The 18,853-nt window shown below is 42.2% G+C and overlaps 1 long non-coding RNA gene across 2 annotated transcripts in view; it reads right to left on the bottom strand.

Moving 5' to 3' along the window:
• The window catches only part of LOC133472207 (uncharacterized), a 38,120-nt gene that overhangs the window by 5,632 nt on the left and 13,635 nt on the right, over window positions 1-18,853 (bottom strand). For both annotated transcript variants that reach the window (XR_009786638.1, XR_009786641.1), the window contains exons 2-4: window positions 14,640-15,441; window positions 12,255-12,341; window positions 3,419-3,563 (exon numbers count right to left, since the gene is read on the bottom strand). This is a non-coding gene — a long non-coding RNA (uncharacterized LOC133472207). The remainder of the gene's footprint in view (window positions 1-3,418; window positions 3,564-12,254; window positions 12,342-14,639; window positions 15,442-18,853) is intronic.

Below are 18,853 nucleotides of genomic sequence, written 5' to 3'. Positions count from 1 at the left end.
GGTTTAAAGATCCTGCCGGATCCACGAGCAGGCACCAGATGATTTCCGATTCCTTGAGTGGTACTTCGGCCTCCACGCCTGTCTCCTGTATAACCTTTTTGTCTGAGAATTCCTGATTTTGATTCCCTGTTTTTTCTCCACCAGTGCCTTTCAAAATTCTCGTCACCGTGTCCCTCGCCCAGCCTGGCTCCTCATTGTATCCTCAAGTCTTTCTTCTCCTCAACCAACCCAAGAACCCCCTCGGCTCTCATGATCAGCTTTCCTGCCTCGCCCCAGCAACCCACCCAATTGCTGCTCGCCCTGTCACTCTGTACATGTAATCTTCCCTGATATGTTAAACAAAACATCCACTCTAGCCAAACGTCTCCTGTTCGTTTTTGGGGCCACATCTGCAGCACTAAAGACGCCCGGTACAGAATCATCTGGCTACAAAGAATGGATCCAGCGAACACCAGCCATATAAAGGAAGCCCTGAGAGGCCAAGAAATTTTGGGTGGGAAACACGACCAAGTGGTAATAGACTCCCTACAAACTCTTTCACTCAGTGTTCAACAGATGAATGCCCAGCTCACCCAAATGAATGCCGATCAAGTCCCTTCTGTGAGTACCCCCCACGCTCCCATGTTGACTGCTCTTCCTCCTCCTCCGCGGGAAACATTTGTTCCAACACCAGAATGTTATTCTGCAGAATTAGGTTCATGCAATCGTTTTTTGTACGACACTTGTGAGGATAAGAGGCTCAGAAAATGGATGGATGGATGGATGGATGTAGGTTGGTATTTGATTTATAACCGTCTAGTTATTCTTCTGATGAGGCCAAGATAGCCTTTTGTGTTAATTTATTACGAGGTAAAGCGGGTCAGTGGGCTACCGCTCTTTGGGAGATCGGGTTTCCCATTTTAAGTTCATTTGATACTTTTTTGTTGGAGCTGCGAAAGGTTTTTGACCATCCAGTGTGGGGAAGAGAGGCCAGAAATCGTCTTTTTTTTCCATTGTTACAGTATTCTCAATCAGTCGCTAATCATTCCATTGAATTCAGGATATTGGCTGCTGAATGTGGGTGGGACGTTTTCTCAGAATTTGTCGGAGGAAATTAAGGATGAGTTTTGCAACCCAAGATGAGCCTTCCTCTCTGGAATGTTTGATTTCCTTGGCTATAAAACTAGATAATCGCCTCAGAGAACGAAGAAGAGATAGCACATGTAGAAACCTGTCCTCTTGATTGTCCCATTGAGCAGACCACTTGTTCTGTCCAGGCTCCAGTGCCCCCTCAATCCCTGGAGGAACCCATGCAGCTCGGCCGCACTAGTCTGACCACCGCAGAATAGCAGCGGCGCATGGACAATAGATTGTGCTTTTACTGCGGACAACCTGGACACCTTGCGGTCACCTGTCCAGTGCAGCCAAAAGACCTGGCTCATCAGGGGATGAGAGTACTTTGGTGCGCCAAACTTATTCCCCCGCTCTTCTTCCCGTTTCACTCGGCCGGCTAGCCTGTATTAGAATTCAAATGTTATGCCTCTTCAGATTCTTGTGGATTCAGGAGCTGAGGATAACTTTATAGACCAAAACTTTGTTGCACAAGCAAAAATCCCCCTCGAACTGCTAACTGCTCCGAAAGTCAGACAAGCTGTAGATGAAGCTAACTGTTAAATACAAGTACCCACTGCCTCTAATAGATCCCTCATTCGAGCCCTTCAGTCATGCTAACATTTTCAAGGTGACGAGTGGAAAACAGTTTTCAAAACTCCCCTTGGTCTTTTCGAATATTTGGTCATGCCCTTCGGTCTCACCAGCGCCCCTGCCGTTTTCCAGCGCCTCATGAACGATCTCTTCCAAGATGTGCTCAAACACTTGGTTTGCATCTACCTTGGTGACATTCTTATTTTTTCGCATTCTTTAGAGGAGCACCATCAGGATTCACTCTTCACCCTCAAGTATGGGGGAACCAGAACTGATTCTCCTTCCTGCCTGTGTTGTGAGAGCCGCGACCTGGGACATTGAGACTCTGGTCAGAGAGGCCCAGAAAGAGGACCCAGGTCCAGGAAACGGCCCCTCAAAACTGGTGGATTGGGTGGGTTATGGCCCTGTGGAGCGTTCATGGATCTCCCATCACCTGAACCTGGACCCCTCGCTCCTCAAGGATTTTTACAGGGCGAATCCTGGTAGGCCTGGGTGGACGCCAGGAGGCGTCAGTTGAGGAGGGGGTACTGTGGTGGTTCGGCACGTACTTGTCTTATTTTGGTGGGCTCATTTCCTGCACCACAGTGCTTGTAGTTTGCTTTATTGTTTCAGGCTGGGCTGAGAAAATGATCACTTGAAAGTCCATGTTACACTAATTCACTACACAGTAAAACTAATGGAAAACACTTATTGTGTACTTTTCTTTTACACAGTGATATTAAATTAGCATTTTCCTTGGTGCATCTAAGTGAGGTCTTGTATCGTATCAAATAAAAATAAAAAAAACTTGATCAAAAACATGATCTTTTTTCCTCCTAGACTATATGTTACTGTGTTAAATACTGTAGCTTTATCGTGTTCTAGGTGAATTAACCTGGATTGTGAGCTGGTATGCCAAAAGGCAATGTTACTGTCGAGCTAGTCCAACTTTTCTATCAGCTGGTGCTGAGATGGCTTGGAAAATATTCTCTGGGGTATGTAGCAGTATGGGTTCCATCAACACACTGGGGTGCCCTTGAACAAGGAACTGAGGCCTAAGTGCACAAAGAGTGTTGTGCTGATCATCATGACCTCTGAAAGAACATGTTACACATGATGTTTGCATTGTATTACACACTTGCGCTGAAGTGTTTCCATGTCTAACGGTACGCTGTTGTAATCATACTGATACAATATTTCATTCCGATGTCACAGAAGAAATGCAAACACCACTCGAGCACTAAATTATTCACAAGCTATGTGAGCTGAATTTCAATCATACGGTTGAATGTCCCATTATGACTTAAATAAAATGCAGCATAAAAGAAAAATAAATGCAATTCAACATTTACCCTCTGTGAAAGTTGAACCTATGCTGAATTGATAATGGATTTGTGAAAAGGAAATCATTTTGCAGTCAGTCAGTGTAAACATAACTGTAACCTAAACGGTGTGCCTTTTGTCTTTATCACATCTCACTAGCAATACAGCATGAGAAAAGCAATGTATGTAATGTCACTTTATATCATTGCCTAATACTGACTGTCCCTTTTAAATAATGCGCGTGCACACACACACACGCACGCACGCACACACACACACACACACACACACACACACACACACACACACACACCTCTATTGTGCACCTATATGTACTAGACCTTTTGTACGTTAACACTTAGAAGTACGTCACTTCACCAATGTCAGTAATGTGAAAACTTCACATGTATTATTTAGAAAAAATGGTATTTACTGAGGCGGCACGGTGGATGACTGGTTAGCACATCCGCCTCTCGGTTCTGAGGACCGGGCTTCAAATCCTGGCCCCGCCTGTGTGGAGTTTGCCTGTTCTCCCCGTGCCTTGGTGGGTTTTCTCCGGGCACTCCGGTTTCCTCCCACTTTCCAAAAACATGCACGGTAGGTTAATTGACGACTCTAAATTGCCCGTAGATATGAATGTGAGTGCGAATGGTTGTTTATTTCTATGTGCCCTGCGATTGGCTGGCGACCAGTTCAGGGTGTATCCCGCATCGAACAGAAATGGATGGATGGATTGATGGTGTAGTGGTACACTTGCGTGACTTCGGTACAGGCAGTGTGTCTAAATGTGTCTGAGAATGGTTGTCTGTTTCAATACAGTATGTGCAGTGTTATTGAATGATGACTATAGTCCAGACTAAACGTCTGCCTTTTGGCCCAAGTCAGCTGGGATGGGCTACAGCTCTCCAGACCCCGAACAGAAAAATAATAGAAAAGTGGATTGATGTTATTATTTACTTGCTGACAAGCTTAAATGACCTATTTAATCCTATAAACATTGGCACTTATTCCATAGTTCTGGACCAATAAATGATGTCTGCAGAAAAAAAGTAATATTTGTTTTTCAGCCAGATTTTGGCCCACCCACAATTTGGACACGCCAGCTTGTCACAGACTGACACGTGAAGTGCAGAAGGCGAGGACATTTCCTCATTGAAATATTATGTATTCTGTGGTGTAATTTTTACCGATAATGAAAGTCTGGACCTTTTTTTTTTTTTTTTTTTTTAGACAATGAGTGAAACTAGTGAAACATTTTAATAGACTTGTTTTTAAAAAAAATCTAAATTGAAAGGTCTCCTGACCACCAGGTCAGTGGTAAGTGAGGTAAGTGCTTGCAGATTCATTTCGGCATATATAAATGGGTTTCATCAGCTCAATTTTGTATTGATTGCATCACAAATGCCTCTCAGCGTTCCTTCCGATGGATGACACAGGCGTTTCTGGAGGGTGCACGGTGTCATGGGTGTGTGTTCCGGTTTTTGTCTTCCCCCTGTTTCACACACACACCTGCTCCTGTGAGCATCTTCACCACCTGTGCCTCGTTCAACCTAATTACCCCTTGTATTTAACCTCGTGTCTCATTCCCTCTCGTCGCCAGTTCGTTGTACCTTGTCGTCGCGTTCCAGCATTACTTGTTTCCACGTCACAGACTCACAGTAAGACTTGACCCTGTTCCGATTATCGACCTCGCCTCTTTGCCTCATGTTTTTGGATACTGTTGCCTTTCTTGGATTGCCTGCCTGTGTACCGACCTATGCCCGTATATTAAACCTCTCTTTTTGGAAACTGTCCATTTGTTTTGGAGTCGTGCATTTTTGGGTCCTATCCTCTGTTCCGTTCATGACAGAACGAACTGCCATAACATGGACCCAGCAGACTCGGACCCGGTGCGCAAAGCCCTTCAAGCGCAGGGTCAAGGCCTCTCGAAGCAGGATGAGCAGCTTGCTGCCCTCCACCTTCATCTAGAGGGACTGTCAAGGCATCAGGAAAATATGATGAGACAGGTGGCCTCGCAGTTTGAACTTCTTATGAAAATGATTCAAGAGAAGGAACCAGTTGGCACCACATCCGATACCGCCACGGTACCAACATTTCCTTGTGAAGCAGTCACCATGCAGCCACCTGCCACCTCCGCTGCTGTCTGCCCACAGCTCTCTCGACCGGAGAGGTTCTCTGGAGATTCTGGGAACATTAAGCCGTTCATCACGCAGTGCGAACTCCACTTTGAGCTGCAGGCAGCTGCCTTCCCCACCGGGCGGGCAAAAATCGCTTTCGTCATTTCCCACCTGACTGGTCGTGCGGAGGCGGGGGCTACTGCTGAATGGAGCCGCAATTCCGCCGCGTGTCATTAATGGGCTTTTTTTCGTAAAGACTATGGAGCAAATGTTTCAATTTTCCACACCAGATCGTGAGGCAGCTCGCTCCCTTGTCACCTTACAACAAGGCAAGCGCAGGGTGTCAGATTACGCGATTGAGTTTCGCATTCTAGCAGCTGAGAGTCATTGGAATAATCGGGCACTACTCGATGCCTTTTTTCAAGGACTATCCCCCGCCGTCAAGGATCATTTAGTCCCGCTAGACCTTCCGACTGACTTGGAGACTCTCATCGCTCTTGCCGTAAAAATCGACAAGAGGCTTTTGGATCGCGAGCTGGATGGAGACCGGCGGAGGGCTGCATCACCGCGCACTTGGAAGACGAGCCTCGGTGACCAGCCAAACCAAGGCAGATCCCCTGTTTCCGGTCTCAACCCACTGGCTAGCGTCCCCACGGATGAACCCATGCAACTGGGCAGGTTCCGTCTCTCCCCTGAGGAACGTTCATGGGTGCCGTCTGAGTTTATCATGGATGACTCGCTCATTCGGGACTTCCACGTTGCGCATCCAGGGGCCACGGGGCCGTCAGGGGCCGGCCGTTAAGGGGGGGGCGGGTACTGTCATGGGTGTGTGTTCCGGTTTTTGTCTTCCCCCTGTTTCACACACACACCTGCTCCTGTTAGCATCTTCACCACCTGTGTCTCTTTCACCCTAATTACCCCTTGTATTTAACCTCGTGTCTCATTCCCTCTCGTCGCCAGTTCGTTGTACCTTGTCGTCGCGTTCCAGCATTCCTTGTTTCCACGTCACAGACTCACAGTAAGACTTGACCCTGTTCCGATTATCGACCTCGCCTCTTTGCCTCATGTTTTTGGATACTGTTGCCTTTCTTGGATTGCCTGCCTGTGTACCGACCTAAGCCCATATATTAAACCTCTCTTTTTTTGAAACTGTCCATTTGTTTTGGAGTCGTGCATTTTTGGGTCCTATCCTCTGTTCCGTTCATGACACATGGTGGCATTGTGTGACACAGGCAGACTTTGATGTGCACTGCTGGCTGTCTTGGTGGACACCTACCATCACGGCGCCGCATTAGTACTATTTTATCAGATTGATAAAGTAGTTTTGGATGATGAAATTAAACAGCTGTTTGTGATTTTATTACATACTAAAGGCTTTATGTAAGGTCATGGGGTTTTAATGTGCACAGCTAACAGACTTGATGTGCAAGGCTGCACTTTGATATGCACCGAGGGTCATCGTGACATTTTCGTACTATTTTAATCAATGATCGTATAATAAATTAGCAATTTTTTAGCATATTAAATTAGATGAAAAAGGGGCGTTTCAAAGGCAACTAGTTATTTACCAATTGCTCCAAAATGGATTGATATTATTGAAAATGACAGCCAGTTTCATTTTCTTGAGCAAAAAATACATACAATTAAGATCCCATAACTCATTTAATATTCAAAACACTATGGACAAAGAATGCGTTAAAGTCACACACTTTTCATAAAGAATGAAGCACACGCTAACATAATGTTTTCTTAAAGCTGGAGTGCGTAAAATTTTCATCCAAGCCACTACTAGAGGATATGATACAATGCTGATTAGGCCAATAAGTTCCTCTATAAGGTTGGGCATCATTTGAATTTAAGGTATTACGGTCACGATTCCGGTTCCAAACAATTCTCGATTCCGATTCTTTTAGGGGGCTGGGTCAAAAAAGTGTGTAAGGTTTAAATAAGAGGTGTGCAAATTATGAACATCTATTTCCTTAGCAGCCCTATACAAGCAATGAATGCATAAAACGGAGCAATAATGGGGAAAATTCTTCTAAAGAATATTATTTCCCCTCAGACTGTCCCACAAAACAGAGTACAAATGTTGTAGAATTTGGGCATTAACAGGGGCATTAACTGTGACCTGCCACCACAAAAAACAGCAGCAAGTCGGCCTGACACAAGTCACGTAAAAAAGAAAAAGTTATTTATTTTTTTTAAGAAATTTGTGATTTTTGTTTTTGCAGAATATGTAAGTTGAAGTAATAAGTCACTCCAAGTTTCAATTAACAATACTCGTGGTTGTGGCAGCACAAATCAAAAAGTGAAAGTGACAACGTTAGCTACACTGGCGAACAACGCGGACGAAAAGAATGTTCATGTGATCAGAGGCAATGACATCTGCAGGTATACTTTTCAGTTTCTTATGGGGTGAGTTTTCATTAAAATTATCTACGTTATGTTACTTTTTATTTGAATTTATTTAGATTTTAAATTTGATTTTTTTTGACAGATGAAAATGTTCCTCGTGCCTGTTGCAGTCCTAATAAGACTGCAAAAAGTGTTTTTGGCAACAACAATGCCACATTTATAGCCTTTGGACACAATAGAAAACTATATGGACATGATTTACTATTATTGTTCTCGTTTTGTGTCAAGTTTGAAGTAAATCTGAAGATGCACCTGTTTCGTGTGACCTCCAAAATGAGATGGCTCAAGACCACGCAGCCATTGTTTGTTGTTTCAAGCTAGGTTTGGTAGCTAGCTTTGAGTACATGGACTACATTCCAAACAGCAGTGACCATTGTAGTTACAAACTCAAAATCACTAGATCATCGCAATTTCAACAAGTGCTGGTGATCATATGCTAAATTACTTTGGATATTGACTATTTTTGGTGTCGTAGGCAAAGTATTTTAGTGAAAATATCAATGACTGTCTCAAGTAGCAGCCGCTGCCAACCAGCACGCCACTGAATGAGACGATACATGAGTATATCCCCATGAGCTTGTGGCGTAGCAGTTTGCTTATCTTCCTGCGGTCCACATATAAGCAACAATACAAATAATAGCTTAGTACAGCACTCAATACAGTAGTTACGCATGATTCACTGATACAGTACTTACTCAAAATGCATGCTACAGAGTTGAACAAGGAAATAACATTAACACAAAAGTTACCAATTGTTAATCTGATATATAGATAATTAATCAAATAGTTAAAATAAAAAAAAAAATGTAATCCTCAAGTAACTTCTCAGATGAAAAGAGTATCAAGTGTATGTAATGAAACCAAATAGGGATAAGGGGGCAGTAGGGGGTTGGACTGATGTAAATGTCATGCAAATAAACACCAAGCTCCACAGGTTTATGAAAAACTTTATTTTTCAGTAAAGTAGTTTGAGGGGTGCTGAGATTTAAATTTCCATATCTTCTTCAGATATTTTCAGATTGCCATGTGTTGAACATCATTGGAAAGCTTAGAAACTACACTTTCAGAATCTATAAATAACACAAAATGTGCTTTGGGAGAATTTTACTGGTTTTCTCATGACTGGCCACAAACGCATAGCCTACGACAACGTCATATAGAAGCAACAGCTCTGTTGTTGTAATGGAGAATTCCAGCCTTGAGGGCTACAGAAGTTATATGCAATAACTAAGAAAATTCTACAGAATACTGAAAGACATTAAAGTGCACATGATGGCACAAAGTTGCCGTTTTATTTGATTGACCACTTCAGGGTGTACCTCACCTCTCACCCAGTTGACAGCTGGGTAGGCTTCAACTCACCCGTAACCCTGAACAGTATTCATTCATTCATTCATTTTCCATACCGCTTATCCTCACTAGGATCGCAGCCTATCTCAGCTGACCCTGGGCGAAAGGTGGGGTACACCCTGAATTTGTCGCCAGCCAATCACAGGGCACATATAAACAAACAACCGTTCACACTCACATTCACACCTATGGGCCATTTAGAGTCTTCAATTAATCTACCATGCCATTTGGGATGTGTGAGGAAACTGGAGTAGCCAGAGAATACTCCTGCAGGCACGGCCGTGGACAACATGCAAGTGCCACACAGGTGGGGCCGGATTTGAACCCGGGTCCTCAAAACTGTGAGGCGGATGTGCTAACTCAGGGATGCTCAATGCGTCGATCGCAATCGACCAGTCGACTGCGAAGCTAGTACTGGTAGATCGCATGACATCGCGTGACATAAAAAAAATACAACAGCCTATCATCCATCACGTTGCTTGATTGATATACATATATAATCGATGATATCTGAATTTTTCTGGCACATGCGCAAACAACGCTGCTAAAAGGTAACTGCAGATGCGCAAACAACGGCGCCAAGTGTGTCACAACTAACAAGCTAGTCAGTGAGTTACCTCCAATTTTTATCTCTCGGTCTTTTCTCTTAAACTTAAGAAAGGGTATAAATATGAGTGGGGGAGCTGGACCAAGTAAGAAGACAAAAACTTACCACTTTCATACGGAATGGGACGAGGAGTATTTTTTCACGATGACATTTTCGAAATGCGTATGCCTCATCTGCCAGTCTGCCATCGCATTACCAAAGAACGGAAATGTGGAGCGGCATTTTCGGACTGTGCATGGAAAATACGACACTGACTACGCATCCCTGGCTGATTCACTTCAGTGCAAGTCATCGGAGTAAACTCAGGTAATGACAAAAAAAATGTACATTGTTAATTATGTTGTGTTGTGCAAGATTGGCTCATGCGGTACATCAACATACATCGGTGCTGAGCTGTGTCGACGGCCCAGAATTTTAGCTCACTGGTAGCACGCTGTGCTCTCAAACCGGCAACATGGTCGGGGCCCCCACCCCCCCAAAAAAAGGTAGATCGCGGGAGATTGGCTGCTTGAAAAGTAGATCTTGGGGCAAAAAAGTTTGGGCACCCCTGTGCTAACTAATTGGCCACGGTGCCTGACGGGGTACTCATTTGCAGTATGAGAAACAATGTTCAAGGGTTACATAAAACAAGGTTGGGAACCTGGGAAGCACTGCCTTATGATATAATAAATTTTTCTTAAGTTTGCAGACCATTTGTTAAGAAAAGTGGTTGTCCATAATCATAAATTTATGCTCCACTCTTAGATTCAATAAATAAATGAAATGTATTTAATGTCACTTGAGCAGGTGTTTTTACATTACACAACTTTGAGAATTAACAGTGAAAATTAATTTCCTTGATGTAAATTTCAGGTCTGGACGATAGAAGATTATTCCCAGAAAAAAATAAATAGTCACACTGACCCTCCTAGATTGCATGACCCTCTAAAGACTCATTATGTGAAACTACGTTATCATGGTTAATGTCCCTAGAGCCGTAATAATACATGCTTTGATGGATGAGAAGACCTGCATTCAAAGCCTGAATGCAAAGCCTGGAAAGACAATCCTTTACGGAAGAAAGAGCATTGCAATGTAGCTCCAAATGGGATGATGGGATAAGTAAGAATAGATGACTATGCTTCCTCTCAGTGTGGTATCTAGTTTGATGATCAAGATAGCATATTTGGGGCTTTCTCATTTGTCTTCTTTTTTACTCTAAAGAATAATCTATTTCACCCAATTTCAGGCCTAGAGGCCTGCAACGCAGGGCCGCTGGATCAATATTTGCCTAGTTTAAACCACAGGATTATCCGTCTTTCAGGCTCCCAACAGAAGCTCTCAGCTGTGACATAAATGTCCTCCACCATTTGATAAGGTCACACCTCCACTCTCCACTCTTTGTTATATTGTACACCTTAAGAATGGATGAAATACTGATATCACTCCTACTCTCAATTGTACATTGTACAATGCTACATACACTAAGCTTTTAAAGTATTGCTACAATTGATGAAATACGATGCTACAGTATGTCTCGATTACATTTCATCCATCCATCCATCTGTACCGTTTTATTCTCACAAGGAAAATGAAGATTTCTGTTGAACTCTACTGTATAAACTACTGAAAACATAAGTGCCAAATTATCAATCAATCCAAATATATATATATATATATATTTATATATATTAGAAATATTGTAATTTGTGGCATTTATTTGCAGAAAATGAAAAATGGTCAAAATACCCAAAAAGGTGTATTTTTTTTTGTCTCCTCATTTTCTCCATAGCTTTATCTCTGTTATTATGGTGGAGTATTTTATCGTTCACGAATGATTTGTTCAACCATAGGAATTATTTTAGTGAATGTACTGGACTGAATCACTTTATGAAGTTATTCGTTCTTTTGTGAGTTCTGCCAAAAGCGAGTCGGCTGTGAGTCGAACCGGAACTGCTGCAGCATTCTGGTACTCATTTGTGAATCTTCGGCGAATGACCAGTGAGCAGTCGGCATGCAGGTGGGAGAGGGACTTCACTGTACTGACTGTACTAGTCATGAGTAATTCTTTCCCAGTTCTCCATGTAATGATGTACTATGCACTGAATGTACTGCTATGAGTAATTTCAACTGTTCGTCCTCGGGGGATACATTTTATTGGTAAACGTTTCTCCAATCTAATGGCGAATGTCAGTCAACCACATGAAAACTAACACGCACACTGGGCGGTGTCTCCATAAGCTTAACAGACGTGTTGTCTATGTATACATTGTGTGCAGAATTATTATATATCTTGACCATATCATCATTTTAGGCATACTGTATTTCCGAGCTACCAGCTGGATAAACCTGAATGCCTAATATATTTAAGCATAGCAGGTCCTGTGTTTTTGTGTAATGAATGTGGGTGTGGCATAAGGAGATCAACACCCTATATAAAGGTGTGCGTAATTATTAGGCAGTTTTTTTTCTATAGGCAAAATGGGCCAAAATAGATTTAACTGACTCTGAAAAGTAGAAAAAAAATATCAAGTCCTCAGAGGGATCCAGCACTCTTTAAATATCTAAGATATTGAGGCGTGATCACCGAACCCATCCATCCATCAATTTTCTGTACTGTTTATGCCCACTAGGGTCGCGGGTGTGCTGGCGCCTATCTCAGCTGACTCTGGGTGCGAGGCGGGGTACACCTGGTCGCCAGCCAATCGCAGGGCACATATAGGCAAACAACTATTCGCACTCACATTCACACCTATGGACAGTTCATTCATTCATTCATCTTCCATACCGCTTCTACTCACTTGGGTCCCGGGCGTGCTGGAGTCTCTCCCAGCTATCTTCGTGCAAGAGGCGCGCACACCCTGAACTGGTCGCCAGCCAATCGCAGCCTATGGACAGTTTAGAGTCTTTAATTAACCTACCATGAATGCAGCCCTATGGGGGGCACAAGCCAGTGCAAGCTGTAGGCCGATCCCAAGCCCAGATAAATGAAGAGGGTTGCCTCAGGAACGGTATCCGGCTTAAAACTTTGCCAAACAAATATAAGCGTCCAGCCAAAGAATTCCATACTGGATCAGTCGTGGCCTGGGTTAACAATGTCGCCACTGTCGCCATTAACCAGCAGGGCGCCGGTGGAAATTCACCAACTGTGGGTCGAAGACGAAGGAGAGGTGCAAAGTGGGTTCTTAGACAGAAAGAGAAGAGGAAAGCACAGAGCCGAGAACTGAATGTGGGGACTTTGAATGTTGGGACTACGACAGGAGAAGCTCGGGAGTTGGTTGGCATGATGATTGGGAGAAAGATTGATATATTGTGTGTCCAGGAGAGCAGGTGGAAAGGCACACACACACACACACACACACACACACACACACACACACACACACACACACACATATATATATATATATATATCTTTCTATCCATTTCTGTTTTGAGTTGATTGTATATAATTCCCATTTAAACAAATGAAAATAAGGTGAGATGGGAAAATGTGTGTTTTTCATTTAGTTGTATCATAATTCTGCACACCAATAGTTGCCTAATAACTGTCTACATATTGATAATCTCCTCAGAAAGCCTAAACTTCACTTTTACTTTCTTAAACTTTCTTGTTTGAGGTTTATTAACATTTTGGATTAACCTAAAGCACTGTTGTTGGTGAGTAATACAAATAATCCTCAAAAATGAGACTTTCCTAATAATTCTGCACACAGTGTAAAGTAATGAGAGAACAGGAGACCGAAATGCAAGCTAGACTCACCAGTGGCTGAAGCTGCAGCAACAAGGAGTTGAGGGGGGAGATTTATTTTAAAAGATTTATAAAAAAATTTAAATAAATGTGTGTGACAGTCTGTGTGCTCTGTCTACTGCAATTAGTATTGTTGTATTATCACTGGCATGCTGATTTGCAACTTAATTGTACTTTTACATCAACACATGTTCGCTAGTGTTGTTTCCTTATCGCTTGCATTTCAGTGCAATAAAGCGAGAGTCGGGGTACACCATGAACTGGTCGCCAGCCAATCGCAGGGTACATAGAAACAAACAACCCTTCGCACTCACATTCACACCTACAGGCAATTTAGAGTATTCAATCAACGTATCACACATGTTTTGGGGTTATGGCAGGAAACCCAGAGAAAACCCACGCAGGCACAGGAAGAACATGCAAACACGTATCCTGCGAGAGCCAATCCAAAAGACTAATTTTGGGGGGGAAAACAGCCACGCGACTGCTTATTTTACAGACTCCAAAAAACAACCTCTTTATCATGCAGCTCTTAAATTGTGACAACTCAAACTTGGATATTTGAGCCCACTTCAAACTTGAGAAAACAACTTGCAGAAAGTTGCAGATGTTTCTATTGTTGTTTTGTCAGTGATGTAGTGAATATTGGTTGAATAAAAATGTAATTGATTTCGGAGAAAAGAATAAGCCAGAAGCGACGCCTACATTACTTCCGGTTTAGCGTAATTTCAAGTTTAATCGTTAAAATCAAACTAATCAGCCTCGTAAGGGGCACCACGTCACTTTTTATGTGGATAAAATTTGGCGAAAGTGACGAGGAACCTTTTTATCAGTCTTGTATTCTGAAGGTTCCTACACTTTATGAAATTTTGAGTTCTACATGACAGATGCTTCCTTAAACTCAGAACACACACAAAATACAACCAAGAGTGGAATTTTATAGAATATGTAATGACATCTACAAGGGATCTAGCGGGAGACACACAAAAGGAGTCTAACTGAAGAAAGAAAATAACACTAATAATGGTAAAAAGAAGGAAAATAGGCGTACAAAAAGGGAAATAGAACACCGTGTGTTGGACTAAAGTGGAAAACGCGAGCATTTAACGCGTCCATTCCGGACGAGAGTGAGAGAGAGAGGGGACAAAGTTGAGATTTTGTCTGAAGCTACTAATTTCCCCGAAATTATTAGGCACTAATATTGTACAGCCTGGCAATCTCTTGCCATTTCAACTCACAAACGTAAATGAACTGGCCTCAGAGTAGTCTTTCTCTGGGCGTGTCTCAGAAGCACAGAGACACGGTTGGTTGCAGAAGAAAAAGATGCAAAAAAAGGAAACAAACAAAAGAGGCGGAAGAAGAAAAATTGCGAGAGTATGACCGTCTCTCTCCCCTCCTTAGGCCCCGGGTCCGCTAGGACGTTCGGAACACTCACGTTTGGCTGGGATCGTATCTGTGGAACTCAGCAGCCACTCTTCCGGAGGCTTAGCAGCGGCGGTCCACAAAGGCTAGGGAGCCGGATCTCCATCCCCAAGGTTCGTGGTTACCGAGCCGTGTGCCCGAATAAAGAAAGCGCAAAGTGGGAGGGGTGGGCGAGGCCAGCCCGTGGCTGGCTAGATCCCTCCAAGCCAAGAAGCCAGAGGAGAGAAAAAACATGAGAAAAACACAAGAGTCAGGGTTAAGTACCCCAGGGGCGTGTCGAAGAGGGATGGAGAAGACCACACCCATCAGCTTGAATATTGTCTACAAATTTGAAAAAATGGGTTTCAAATCATATATTAATATAAAATAACCTCAACTTGGTACTCTGTTTACTCAGAAATCAAGCATATCGGACTGACTGTTCATACGTTAGTTTTGGTAAATCAACTGCTTATGGTTCAAATCACATTTCATGCTGCTTGGAGTCAAATCAAGACAAACAATTCTCAAAATCTTGTAATTGCACTTGTAAAGTTGACACACTCACACAGACATGAAGGCATACAAATTCAAAAATTTCTGCAGAGTTCGTGAAATACCAAAACAGACATTTATCCTTGGTTAAACATCAAATGAAAGTACCCCCTCGGTTTGACTTTGCAGTTCCTCTCGACGCCAGCGGGTGTTGCCTTGCCCCAGCAATTGTTCCTATTCACAGACAGGTGGTCCGGTGGCAACATCTGGGGGACTTTGATGCTTGGGAGTTCAGACTTCAAGGGTAGATGTTAATTAGTTTAGGGTCCACGATGCATCTCCTAACGTTAAACATAGCATTGTTAAAATAGTTATTTGCCACTGTTTTATGATGTTAAATAGTTTATATGTGCAAATTTCAACTTGACTTCCTGTTTTAAGCAGGTAGGCTTTTATTTTCAAGGGTACACACTGGAACTTACCATTTTGGCACGAAAAATAACTTCACATGACACCGGTAAAAACTAAAGTAAAACGAGACACAAGAAAAAGAGGAATGTCATAAAATAAATGCTACTGTAAATGATTCCTTTACCTACCCACCGATGAGACACAAGGTTAGTGTTTTTGTGTTTTGCTTTTGTGAATTTTGTCCCAATTCATTGTGATATAAAGTTGCTAGTTTGACCTTTGATGAAGTTTAGCTCAATGTTAAGCTTATAATGCGACTGTTTCTACTTTCGAGTATGGTTAAGTAAGTTATATATTTTTTTGTGTCTGTAAGCAGCTTTTACATTGGTTGAAAGACTAAAATAAACGCTAAAAACCATCAGAGCAAGAGGGCAACCCAACGTTTAACTTGTTAGCACCCTCAATGTTGTCATAGACGTATTTCATTGTTTCACTCACTCAGTTTACTTCATTGAAGTTCCATGCGGTGTAGGCTGAGGCTCGGAGCGGGAGGGAGCGTGTCAGACTTCTACACATCATGAAAGCCTCCTTAGCACAATATAATGCTATTCCAAGAGTTACACTGAGGTGACTGGTCATTTATTTTAACATAGTTAAGACACGCTTTTGGTCGCCACCACCAGCGTTGGGCACAAGCATCTTCATCTGGTTCTTCTTCGTTGGTTTTCACCGCTTCTTTTAAATATAGGTTAAACATGATTTGCAAATCATTGTATTCTGTTTATGTTTATGTTTAACAAAACGTCCCAATGGCGGCACGGTGGGAGACTGGTTAGAGCGTCTGCCTCACAGTTCTGAGGACCCGGGTTCAAACCCCAACCCCGCCTGTGTGGAGTTTGCATGTTCTCCCCGTGCCTGCGTGGGTTTTCTCCGGGCACTCCGGTTTCCTCCCACATCCCAAAAACATGCATGGTAGGTTAATTGACCACTCTAAATTGCCCATAAGTGTGCATGTGATTGCGAATGGTTGTTTGTTTGTATGTGCCCTGCGATTGGCTGGCAACCCGTTCAGGGTGTACCCCGCCTCCTGCCCGATGATAGCTGGGATAGGCTCCAGCACGCCCGTAACCCTAGTGAGGAGAAGCGGCTCAGAAAATGGATGGATGGATGGACAACGTCCCAACTTCATTGGAATTGGGGTTGTACAGTATATACAGCATCAAATGCCAAAAACAGGCTCGCTCTTATTTTTAGGCGATGGTCTGGTCCAGTTGCATTGATTGAATCACAGGCCTTATGTGCAGAGATTTGTCCAGTTTCTCTGAATCTTTTGATATTATGAACCATAGTTGATGAAAATCCAAAATTACTTGCAATTGTACATTGAGAAACATTCTTGCAGAAATTTTGAAAATGAATGTCTTCTACATACAATTGCTGCAATCCGTGAATGGTAAATTTCACATTTTGATCTTCAATCACATCTTGAGAATTGTTTTTGATAAACTGTAATGATTTCTGATTTATAGATGCAAAATTAAAAACAGTCACTGGAAATACTTATATACCTACTCTAAATGTAATTGTACACTGTAGCAATCAGCAGAACAGCAAAATCTTACATTTTGACTGGAGCACAGGCTGTAATTTTGGTGATGTAAAATACCATTGTAATCCGTTGTGGAATACCATTCTTTTACTGTATTTATTCCCCATAAACATGGAGCCTGAATCATAATTATGTTCATTGTGAACATTCACAATTTGCTCTTATAAAGAGGGATTCACAAAAGGTTAAACTGTGCATGGTTTATATATTGCACATGTACCCAACTCAACAGTCAGATCCCTGAGTGCTGCCCACACAAGCATATCAACAAGGTAAAGCTAAATAAATGTATAATGACACTTATGCAATGCAAGTGCAAACATACAATACATTGGTGAATGTCACATTTGTCTTAAAAAAAAAATGAAATCAAAAGAAAATCATATATATATTAGGCTTTACACGATCAGGATTTTTGGGACCGATCAGTTTAAAAAAACGATAACCGATCACCGATTCGATCACAAGATGGAGCAATGTGTCTATTTAAATGACCTGTTCATTTACTGAATATACTTGTGTACTTAATTGCTCAAAAAACTATATTTACAATAAATAATGTATCTTAGTGAATCTATTTATGCCAGTGAGGCATAGTGACAGACAGAACCAATGAATGGTCTTCTATTAGATGGGAGGAAATGAATACAGTAATTAATGCATCCACTTTTTGTGACATTTTTGTTTTTTGGTGTGCTGTGAGATTTTTAAATTGTAAAATATTTTCCTTGGCTCCATAAAGATTGGAAATTACTGCTCTAGTCAGATCGTGTATTCTAATTAGTCAGGTCAAACCATCATTACAACATGACAGAAATAATGGGTGCTAACTTACAGTAATTCAATTACTTTATTGTAATTAAATTACTTCACCCACAGAAACTTTAGAGCATAATTCGACAGAACGGCGGCATGTTTACGTACAACCGTTAGTGCTAGCACTAGCTTGCTAGGCTACATAACATCTTTGTTGCCTGCTTGCAAGCAGTATCATGTTAAAAGTACATGAACATACCTCAAGCAAGCCTTAAATGGACGTCCTCTCCTGTCCTGAGCACTGGTGACCACCAACACACGTTTTTCCCCATTTTGTCCTTATAATACAGTCGGTGCGGTCCACTCTTGTTGTCGTCACCACGGTAACGAGTGTATCCGGTCGCATTTGAGTTGACAAGATAAAGCCCAATGATCGTAAAAAACTGGATGCGGTGGTATCGGAAGTCGCAGTCGTCTGAAAGACCAAATTTGTCTTGTAGTCTGATTCGGGCATTACGTGTTGTCTGCCTCAGACGTATTGTCTGTCCCACACCACCATATTTTTTTATTTTTTTAAATAACTTTATTGACCGTTGGATATTTACAGTACGACGTCAAAAGACACGCGACAAGACTAAAAATAAACTAGCTTTTGGATTCAAATATACTGTGCACGATGGTGATGCAGAGTAAATGTCTTTTGCGGAGCATTGATCAGATCGGCGAATTATGGCATTAAAGCCGATCAGCATAAAATGCAAATTATCGGCCGATACCGGTCAGGCCGATAAAGTCGGTGTAAGTTACTTTAAAGAAAACATATGTCAGCACTCGTACATGGTACAACCTTTTCAGGATATACACAACATTGATGAAGAGATAATCTAAATAAAATCAATATTATTTTCGTTCATTGAAGTATGTTTGCTACTATTGCAGGTTGTGTCGTAAGTTAGATTCAACTGTCATTTGTACTG

This window comes from Phyllopteryx taeniolatus, chromosome 2 (genome assembly GCF_024500385.1).
Source record: "Phyllopteryx taeniolatus isolate TA_2022b chromosome 2, UOR_Ptae_1.2, whole genome shotgun sequence".
NCBI classification, from domain to species: Eukaryota; Metazoa; Chordata; class Actinopteri; order Syngnathiformes; family Syngnathidae; genus Phyllopteryx; species Phyllopteryx taeniolatus.
The sequence above is the reverse complement of the archived record's forward strand: the minus strand, read 5'-3'. Positions and strand labels throughout refer to the sequence as shown.